This window comes from Cyprinus carpio, chromosome A14, assembly GCF_018340385.1.
Source record: "Cyprinus carpio isolate SPL01 chromosome A14, ASM1834038v1, whole genome shotgun sequence".
NCBI lineage: Eukaryota > Metazoa > Chordata > Actinopteri > Cypriniformes > Cyprinidae > Cyprinus > Cyprinus carpio.
The window spans coordinates 27,258,864-27,270,322 of NC_056585.1; the positions used below are offsets into that span (position 1 = coordinate 27,258,864).

At 33.8% G+C, this 11,459-nt stretch overlaps 1 pseudogene; it reads right to left on the reverse strand.

Moving 5' to 3' along the window:
• Positions 1 to 2,934: 2,934 nt before the first annotated feature.
• LOC109089398 overlaps positions 2,935 to 11,459 on the reverse strand; it is a 20,720-nt pseudogene continuing 12,195 nt past the window's right edge.

Consider the following 11,459-nt stretch of genomic DNA (forward strand, 5'->3'; position numbering starts at 1 on the left):
TGGGGAAGATAAATAATGAATAACAACTTTAATTTCAGTCTGTATTTCAGACATTGTATGGCTTTAGAATGGACTATTGAAGTGCAAGCTGTTTTTATGGTACTTCTGTGGTGTTTTTTTCAGAGCCTGTAAGGTTTTTAACACTTGAAATAGTTAACCCTGAGTCATTCTAAATGGAATCCTGGGTTGCTTCACACTGCAGATATGTTCACTGAATATAAACCTAACAGAGCACTCAGATCATTAGGATCGAGTCAGTTAGAAATACCAAGGGTTCACACAAAACAAGGGGAGTCCGCCTTTAGTTACTATGCCGCCCGAAGTTGGAATCAGCTTCCAGAAGAGATCAGATGTGCTAAAACATTAGTCACATTTAAATCTAGACTCAAAACTCATCTGTTTAGCTGTGCATTTATTGAATGAGCACTGTGCGATGTCCGAACTGATTGCACTGTATCTTACGTACTCACTGTATTTTATGTAAAATCATTTTCTATTTTTAACTGTTTTAAATTCATTTTAAATAAGTCAACTTTTAAATAATTTCCAAAGTTTTAAAATTGCTTGTTTTATTTTTGTTATTATTTTTCTTCATGATTATTTTACTTTCTTTCATGTAAAGCACTTTGAATTACCATCGTGTACGAAATGTGCTATATAAATAAACTTGCCTTGCTCATAATTGACATGGGGTTAACAATTAATCCTGTGTATAAGCTGAAGTTTCTTTTCCTAAACCCAGAGTTTACATTCTTATTTGCGGCTTCTCTGTCATTGACTGGACAATGATTGGATGGAGGATGCAATCTGTTTACATAAGCTAACATACAGTACATAGCAACATGCTAAAACATATTAACAATGTGCAAAATCATGCTAGCAACATGGTAAAACATGTTATCAATATGCTAAATCATGCTAACAACATATTAAATAATCCTAGCAACATGCTAAAAATTGCTAATCATGCTGGGTTTAAAGTGGTGTTAAGCACAGTGAGAAAAGCCCTACTGTCTAATGTTGTTATATGGGAAAGAGCAGCTTTGACATTCTACACAACATCTCCTCTTGCAACCGACAGAAGAAATAAAGTGTTATAACTTTTTTCTTTTCTTTTTTTTTTTTTTTGCCAAACGGCAAGAACAATATCATCTACACACCTGCTAATTATTCCTCTCTTGACTTCAATACAAGCCGCATGGAAATTTCTTTAATCCTTTATTTAGTGAGGCTCACACAGGTGATTGCATCTCTGCAGCGATGCTAGAGGCTTGTGTCTTAAGAGACCTGCCTTTGATTACATGTAAACAGCTCCTCATCAGTCTGCGGTACACGGGCCCTCTTGACTCCTCTGAGCTCATGCTCACCACTGGTGGGCTTTTATTCACGTGTTGCTAGGATACACAACTTCCAGATGAATCACAATCATTGTGGGGCATGAGCCATTCTTAAAATCTGCTCTATAAATACTGACACAATGGACATAAAAAAGGGGAAATCTAGAAGTTTAGATGCACATTTGATCTGCTGTTAGGGGTTGTGTAAATCAATAACAAAACTATTTGTTTATTCATTTTATATACAATGATTGTGGTGCAACACAGCAAACTGTTGAAAACAAATATTAATATCACTAATCTGCAGTAACTGATTAGTAATTTATTACATGCAATCTGGATTACGTAATCTGATTGCAAAAAATTGAGTATTTGTGATTAGATTACATTACATTTAAAAATGCTCATAATCAGATTACAGTTACTTTTTTATGGATTACATAATTACATATAACACATTAAATAAACCCTGGCATAATGTAATGTTTATTACACTTCATGTGATGTTGATAACAAAGAATGGAATATATTTTAGGTCAAAAGTAATCAAAAAGTAGTCAGTATACATTACCTACAGTAATATGTGTAATTCAGTATATTATGTTATGAATTATAATTTCCATCAGGTAATTTGTCATCAGTATTGGACAATTTTTTTTTTGTTTTTTTTTGAGAGAGAGCAGTGCACATTTCTCCAATGCAACAGACAATTATGGTGAAATTTTCAGAGGCTGTTGCATCACCGTTTTCATCAGCCGTGTTGAATTTATATGATAAATAATGAACATAAAAACAAAAAGACAATCATGCACTCTAAAAAAATCTATGAAATTAGAGCACAATGTACTGCATAATTGTAAGGAATTTTTCTGTATTTTTTTTCCTTTTTTTTTTTTTTACATGTGTTTTATAAATATTTTGAATTCTGCATTGCGTTGTGTTGTGTTTAGAGTTAACAGAAATTAATGGATAATGTCCTGTGTAATGAGCTGCAGGTACATTTTCTGTTATTTTACTGAATTATGTTTTATTACAGTTTGAGATTTTAAAGATCTGTCTACAGTATTGGATGCCGGCATCAGAGAGAGAAAGTATTTTATAAAACCCGAGCAATGTTAGAGAACGGTAAGCTCTGAATCAAATTTGTCGAGATTGTGTTGCGTGTTTTGAAATGTGTTGGATCTGCTGTATTGTTTGATCAAGTATTTCTGTGTGAAGTTTCAGATCACAAAATAAAATAATAATAATGTTCACCACATATTCCAGTGCCAGACGCATGCTGTGACTGAACAAAGAGACACTTGAGAATCATGGGAAGAAAAATAAGAAAATCATGGAAAGGAAAACAAGAGTTTATGATTTCACTAAATAAATAAAAAATTGGCAGGGACCAGAGTAGAAATAATTAATTCATAAATTTTGAAGGCACATATCACAGCCAGAAGACTAAACAAAATTACAAAAAAAAAACAAATACAAAATCAAATTATTAACACTACTAAACATTCTAAACATTCACATTTTTTTATAATCTACATTATCTACATAATCAAAAAATCAATGATATCCAGGCACTTTGCTTCAATGATCATCGGCAACAAGTTTTTTCCCCTGCGAAGAAAACATCTTATGGAATTTTTATGGAAACAAATATGTTGTTTTGTCCCTTTTTCTGTGCTGAAATACATAAAACTTGCCTTATTCCTCAAAATATGTATTATTACCAACTATGAATTGTCTGTGTAGACATCACACACAAACACAGTCAACAGCAGACACACTGCTTTGCTTTTTGATAATGTCAAAATTATTGTAAATGCAGTGATGTAGCTCGGATATAAAAGCTATGGCTTACCTTATTGGAATTAAAATGATCATGAGTAAAGGGAAGATCATCTTCATATAGGGCGGAGGGTACATCCCAAATGCACACAGGATGAAGGCCTGTGAAATAATGCACCTTCCTCTGCGGCACTCTGCGGATCAGTGAGTGGGTGGATACGACATCTTGGGAACACAGATTGAGATTAGTATAAGAATGATCAGTGATAAATTTGCATTAGTTCATGTTAGTCAACATAGAAAGCAAAAATAATCCTATTTACTTTACTAATACATGCTCCATGGCCTAACTAGGAAGAATTTTAAGCAAAAAGCTGATGGTCTGTTTATGCCGAACACAAAGCTGATACATGTTGATTTTCCTTAGGGTTGTATATTCAAAGGCTGCACTATTAAATTACACAGTGAATGAAGTATCATCAATAATATTAAATGATCGGGAGACTTGGATTGAGATCAAAAAGTCTTGTGTTTGAAACCTGTACAGCTTTTTAAATAAACAGATTTTAATGGCCATCAATGAAGAAAGGTGCATTTTTCCCACATAATGGTGTAGTTTTGGCTGACAGGGCTATAGGAATCAGCCAAGCCTTGCTCCTTGGGCTTAAATTGGTTTCAACAACCAGGAAAAGTCCCAGTGTTCCCTTATGACCCAATTCACCCCTAAACATGGATTAAGCTTCTAAGATTAATAGTTCTTGTGATTAACATGGTATGAAACTTTGTTAAAGTTTTGGCACTTGCTATGTGAACACACACACACACACACACACACACACACACACACACAAAAAAAAAAAAAAAAAACATCATAGTTTGAAAAGGTTAAATGGTCCTGGGGGGGAAAAGAGTCACACTTGTATTGTTTGCAGTCAAAAATGAATGGGGAGCGAATTTCTAGTGGAAACATTTGGTTCTGCGGCCAAACAGATTGTTTGTTTGTTTGTTTGCTACATCAACCTCATATGTAAAACCCAATTACAAATTATTTGGATTTATGGCTTTGATTTTCTTGCAGTTTTACAGTAAAAAATGTTTTGGAAAATAAAAATGTCATATTAGATTTAAAAATATAATTTTTGTGCATTGTTCATAATAATAAACTACGGAAGTTCTAAGCGGCCATGCATTATAATTTTTTTTCTTTTTGTTTTCTCGTTATAACGACTTAATTTTCTCGTTATCTCGACATAACAAAGGTCGTTTTCTCGTTATAACGACTTCTACAAAACTGCGCCAGCAGGTGGCACTATAGACCTGACCATAACTGATGGGGTGTTGTAACTATCCACTTTACTGTACGCGGACCTTCCTCGTGATCGCTATAATTTGTGCAGTCTTGTTTATTACTGTTTAATTAATTCATAAATTGTTAAATGCTTGAATCAATATGAATATTTTGTGTATTAAGTTCCTGCTAGATGCATGAGTTTCACCAACGCATTCTGTTTCATCAATAACTGCTTATCAAAACCAAGGTTGACATCACTGTATTCTGTTTGCACCAATTTGTGCTTCTTTTAGGCTCATGATTAATTTAAATTTAATTTTAATTTAATGATTAGGTAGTTAATAAGCGGAGATGTTCTGTTTATCTATAGTAGGACGGGATTTAACGATGTAGGCTGATGTGCTTTTTTTTCCTTATTACCAACCATATTGATGAGAAATGTGATGTATATGTAAAATCATAGGCTAATTTAATTCAGTTTTTGTTCTGTAATGTTGTAATGGTTTTTTTCTACACACACACACATACACTACACGTACACATGAACGCTCTTTTCAAACAGAAGCTTGTAACACACATGATATCTGCCACATAATGACTACTACAATTACAAAATTATATATAATTTTATTTCATATAAAGGGAAATTTCAAAGTGAGTTTAATCCAAGCAGCTCTAATGGCGCGGTGTTGCCATTTAAACATGTTAATTACAAAAACCAAAACGTTCGTACTGTCTCTGGAAAAAATCAACAGTGATTTGATGAGCCTTTAGTTATACAGTATTGTAGACGTTATTATTACCTAGCGAAGCAAAAATTTGCTGAAATATAGGCTCAGTAAGAGCGCCTGCAATGGCTGTCCATCAGATGCCTGTCAAAGTTGAGTTCGTTACTATAGCAACAGTAAAACTTTCATGTCGTTATAACGAGAAAACAAACTTTCGTTATGTCGAGATAACGAGAAAATTAAGTCGTTATAACGAGAAAACAAAAAGGAAAAAAATTATAATGGATGGCCGCTTAGAACTTCCGTAATAAACAACAAAAATAATAATAATAATAATTTTCATAATAATAAACAAACTTACTTAACTTACTTTTTAATCTTTTTTCGCTTCAGCAATAATCTGCAAAGTGTCTTTAAAAACAACAACAACAACAACAACAAAAAACAAACAAACAAACAAACTTATGTCTGGATCCAAAGCATTTTAAGTTGGAAATTTCATTTTCGGGTCTATGCTCAAACAGTGATTAACATGTAATAAATGGATCATAACTATTCCATAAATATAATGTAGTACCAGAAAGTATCAAATAAAAAAAATAAAATAAAAAAAATTATCAAACTAAAATATAGTACATTCATTCATTTCTGAATGTCACACGAACAACAACAGGAGGTTAAAAAAATGTATAGTGTTTTTTTTGTATAGTAGTGTATATCAAACAAAATTCACTGCTAAATAATTATTACTGGCTCTCAAGGCTCTTACTTGTTCTTTTAGCAGAAGTGCCATTCGGTCACACATCTGGTTTCCATCAATAGACATGAGAGCGATGTACAGGAAGAGGCCGTAAAGAGCGGGTTTTGGAACCCACTGCAGAGGCACCAGCAGCAAAAACACTGACAAACCAATCAGGATGTTCGCAGCCAGCGAGGTAAGTCATGTCTCCTTCACACTGACTATGCTGTAGGTCATGTAGGACGTGTTTTACAACTCCCGTTAGTCACACTTGATGTGTTACACGCAAAAACTCATATTTAAACATCATCTGTGAGTATCATGTTCTCTAAGTGTGTCTGTAGGTGCTGGTGATCACGTTTCATAGAGATGGCCCCCTCCACTCGTCGTTCCACCCGCGCCAGCTGACGCACATGCAGCGTGGAGTGTGGGAAAGCAGCATGCATCCATGGCAACCCCAGCACCGACATCAGGATGTTGATGAACCCAGAGAGCATCAGGTCCCAGGGGTACGCCGTTCCCTTCAGCAGTCTGAAACACACGCACACACACCAAAAGAGATCATACAGTGTCTCTCAGCATCCCACGACTGTCTACGCTGAACTGACGCTGTGAATGACAGCTCACTGAGCTCTGAAAAACAGTCATTCTAACAAATAGAGAAGGTATGGCACAGCAGGATGAAAACAAACTTTCAATGTTTAAACTTGAATATGCAGTGTTGGGGTAAAACATTACAAGTAACGTGTTATGTAATCAGATTACTTTTTTGTAAGTAACTAGTAAAGCAATGCATTACTTTTTAATTTACAATAAATATCTGAGTTACTTTTTCAAATACGTAACACAAGTTACTTTGTTTTCCCATGTGTTGACTGACAGCTCTCCTGTCCTCATGATGAGAGAGATCAGGAGTGAGTGCAGAGACATGATTACTGTAGTTCTAGACTTAATGTGAACATCATCTCACTCGCACAAAAACAGATTCAGCATTCCTCAAAATCAACAAAAACTGTGCAATACTCAGAATATGATGCAAACCTAAAATAATTACATTTGTTAAATAACACACGTGACCCTGGACCACAGTCATAAGGGTCAATTTTTTGAAATTGAGATTTATACATCATATGAAAGATGAATAAACAAGCTTTCCATTTCCATTCAAGCTTTTGGCTGAGATACAACTATTTGGAAATCTGGAATCTGAGGTAGAAAAAAAAATCTAAATATTGAGAAAATCGCCTTTAAAGGTGTCCAAATGAAGTTCTTAGCAATGCATATTACTAAACAAAAATTAAGTTTTGATATATTTATGGCAGGAAATTTACAAAATATTTTCATGGAACATGATCTTTACTCAATACCTTAATTATTTTTGGCGTAAAAGAAAAATCGATATTTAATCAATTTTTGACCCATACAATATTCCCAAGCGATTTAAGACTGGTTTTGTGGTCCAGGGTCACAAATATCCTTTATGTATTTAATCCCATTTTATTCTTCTGACTTTCAATGATCCAATTCAACCATACTAATAAGCAAAAATGACTTTAGATAAACATAACATCCATTTAGTTTTTTTTCTTTTTTTTATTGCTGAAGAGCAATCCTCTTGCAATTTTTTCTTCATGCAATCCAGAAAGGCAGCACAGCTGAAAGGTTTGTTTGAGCTGCGTCCTCTACTGTACAGACATGAATTTACATTTCCTTCAGCCTGAGGCTTCTTCATTTCACTTTTAATGTGAAAGGGCTTTTACATTTGCCAAAAATAGAACTTTTACTAAGTAAGCAAATATTGCAATGCAGTACTTTTAAAAGCAACTTTCCCTAACACCGCATATATGACACTACTGATGGAAATAGTTTTCGATTTTCAGCATGGATACCTGTTCTCTGGGGCATTGGTGAGAGACACCACAATATTCTGGTCAGTGAAGATGAGCAAGGCAAGGAGAAAGCCAAGACCGCATGCACTTAATACGTTCAGCCCTGTCAGCTCGTCAAAAGCTGCTACTTTGAATAGGGCTTCATTCTGGTAGTTGAATACTGGAACTGTGGATCAACATATTGGAAGAATGAGATGTACAGTTCACCAAACAAATGACAGTTCTGCAAATATTTACTCACTCGTTGCCAAAGCCTTCAATCACCTGTCACCTCAAAATGGATTGTGAAATGTTTGACAACAATGGCAATTGATAAGTTTGTCCTGCCTTGGCATGCCTTGAGGTTTGAATCAAAAACTGAATAATATCTAACAGTTCACTCGTATTGCAAAGAACGGGAGAAAATGCAACGTGCAATATGGTGACTCAAATAATGGAAGTCCTGACTTTTTAATTGTTACAGTATGATTACTTGTTAGACACTAAAATATATGCTTTTTAACTAGTTTTTACCTATTTGAGCGTAAAAAATGTGATATAACCAGTGCTGTGTAATAACTGATTACATGTAATTTGGATAATTTAATCAGATAATCAGTTGTGATTAGATTACATTACATTACATTACATTTTAAAGTACTCATAGTCAGACTACAGTTACTTTTTATGGATTACATGATTACATATTCACACAGGTCTTTGTCTTTGGAAGGCTTTGTCTTTTAAACACATTAAAATGCACAAATGTATGATGTTGAGGGGAAAAATAAGCATGATAGTCCACCCCAAAACATAATTGTCACTGGGGGGTAATCAGATCGTACAAAAACATTCATATAAGATACAAATTCATACAAATTAGCTACTAATAAAAATAGTTACGAATTGCCATTAAAATTGCCATTTGTCTTTAAAAGCTGGAATAGCACATGGTGAATATGAACTACTTTTACGGTGCTCTTTTTGTCATTTTTTTTAACTTGACAGCCTTAATTTTCATTAAATATCAAGCTAATTATTCCCTTTTGTGAAAGTCATGCAGGTTTGGAATGACATTATGGCAGGTAAATGATGACAAAATGTCATGTTTGGTTGAATATTGAAGTTCTGATGGGTTGCATAATTATTACATTCACCGTTATTATGTCATGAAATAGCACCTAACCCAGAGTATATTTGTGATAATTATGACCAAAACAAAAGTACTGCATTATCATTATAGGAGATTTTTTGACATGAGGGCTCACGCTGAATAGGAGCCCACGAAGGAGAAGATGACCACAGAGATTGGCAGTGCACAGTCTGACACCAGTCCTGACTTTAGCATGCAGGAATGGGCTGGAAAGAAACAGGAAAGTAGAAAATGTAAACCTTGAGTAGTGTATGGAAGCCCCACCACTGAATAAAAAAAAAGGTAATTGTGACATTTTATCTCACAATATTCTCTTAATACTGATTTTGTTTCTCAGAGTTGCATGATATAAACATGCCATTATGACTTTTTATACAAACATGCAATCGCAGTTATAAATTCAAAACTCAGTTATAAATTAATAAACAATCGCGATATATGAAAACACAAATTCTAAATATAAACTCGCATGACTTTGTTTCTAAGAATTGTGAGATATAACTCTCAGTTCTGTGTTATGTAGTCAGAACTGAGGGATATAAACTCGCAATTGCGAGAAAGTTAGATTTTCAAGATATTAACTTGCAATTCTGACTTATTTTGTCAAAATTGCATGATTTAAATTCGCAATTGTGAGTTATAAAGTCAGGACTTTGTGATATAAACTTGCAACTCTGACCTTTTTTTCTCAGAATTGTGAGATATAAACTTGCAATTCCAAGGATGTAAATGAATATAAATTAATTCAGAATTTTAAGATATAAACTTGACATTTTGAAATTTTCTCGTAATTCAGACTTTTCATCTTGCAATTCTGACTTCTTTTCTCAGAATTATGAGATCTATCATTATATCCATCATAACTTAACCTCATAACTTAAAAATATAACAAAAAAAAAAAGTAAAAATAATAACTAACAATTATGAGAGGACAACTGCGAGTTTATCTCACAATTCCAAATTTATAACTCGCGATTGCATATAACAAAGTCAGAATTTCAAGATACGAACTCACAATTATGAGAGGAAAAAGAAAAGTTAGAATTGTGAGATAAAAAGTTGCTATTACCTTATTTTTATGTCTTATTCAGTGGTGGAAATGGGCTTCCATAGAAATATGACCGTAATTAACTGTTTGTTTGTTTGTTTGTTTGTTTGTTTTTTCTCTCTGTGAAACCAAGTCATTCTGTATCACTTGAATCTAATGTAGTTTAAATGAAGTCGGTTAGATCAAATGTCCATGCATTAGCAACTAATGGTGATTACAGTTAACCCTGACGACCTCCTCTTGATGAGGAAGAGGGCATAGCCCAGCCACAGTGTTCCCAGCATCAGCAGCAGGCAGAGAATAGGGCTCTCCCTGGTGCACAGAACCATCGCTGCAGGCAGTGAGACGCCTCTGTTCTCTGTTGTGTTCACTGTCTGATGAAGTATCACACCCAGACCATGCAGTTCCTCTGTGCTTCCATGGATTAGTGTAAGGCCATGATAATATTTATGAAATACTGAGAGAACAGAGAGATGCAATGGTTAAACAGAACTGAGTAAAGGAGACAATAAGTATTTTCCTATCTAAGAATAGAGCACCCAAAAATGACAAATCTGTCTTCATTTATTCACCCTCATGGTGTTCTAAAAGCATATGATTCTTCTGGAACATAAAAAGAGATCTTTGACAAAATGTTCATGGTGCACTTTTCCGTTCAAGGAAATAAAAAGCAAACAAGAGCTCTTGAGCTCCAAAAACATCTACTGAAATAAAAAAAATATATAAAATAATAATAATAATAACAGTGAAATTAATTCTTACAAAATTTTGTTTCACTATTATTCTTAATGTTTCTTTATGAAGTTTGACATACTGAATATACAAAAATCACATTACTTTTGTGTATCAAAAATAAATAGTATAATAATAATTTGCATCTAAAATTTACATGTCCTTAATATTTTTTCAAAATATTGATGCTTCATGAAAATAAATAGTATAATAATAATTTGCACCGTAGAATTATAGAAGATTCCAAAAAAAATAAAAAAAACTATAATGCAAATAATAATGCAAAATTATAATTGTTATTTGCTGAAAATATCATTTACTCACCCTCATGTCATTCTATATTTTATGAAATGTGGCGATGTTATTTTTCCTTGTCCAAAATCTGTCTTGTTACATTCTTCAAAATATCTTTTTTTGTGTTCCACAGAAGTATGTATGTTGATTTGGAACAACATGAGGGCGAGTAAATAATGACAGAATTTTCATTTTTGAGTGAACTATCTCTTTAAACCACACCGAACGGAAATAACGCAACAATATTCTTAAAATACATCAAGACATTCCCTGTTGTTAAATCATCATTAATGATTTATTTCTGAGATATTGCAAGCCTGCTCTAGCATGAATATTATTTTCAGAAACGCCTGCAGTCCTTTTACATTTCACAGCCTTTCAAAGCATCGCCCACAAAGGCAATGGAGATGAACAAAGCTATCACTTCTTCTGTCGAACTGAGAGGACACACAGCACACAGTGAACAACCGATCTTCCCTTTTATCAA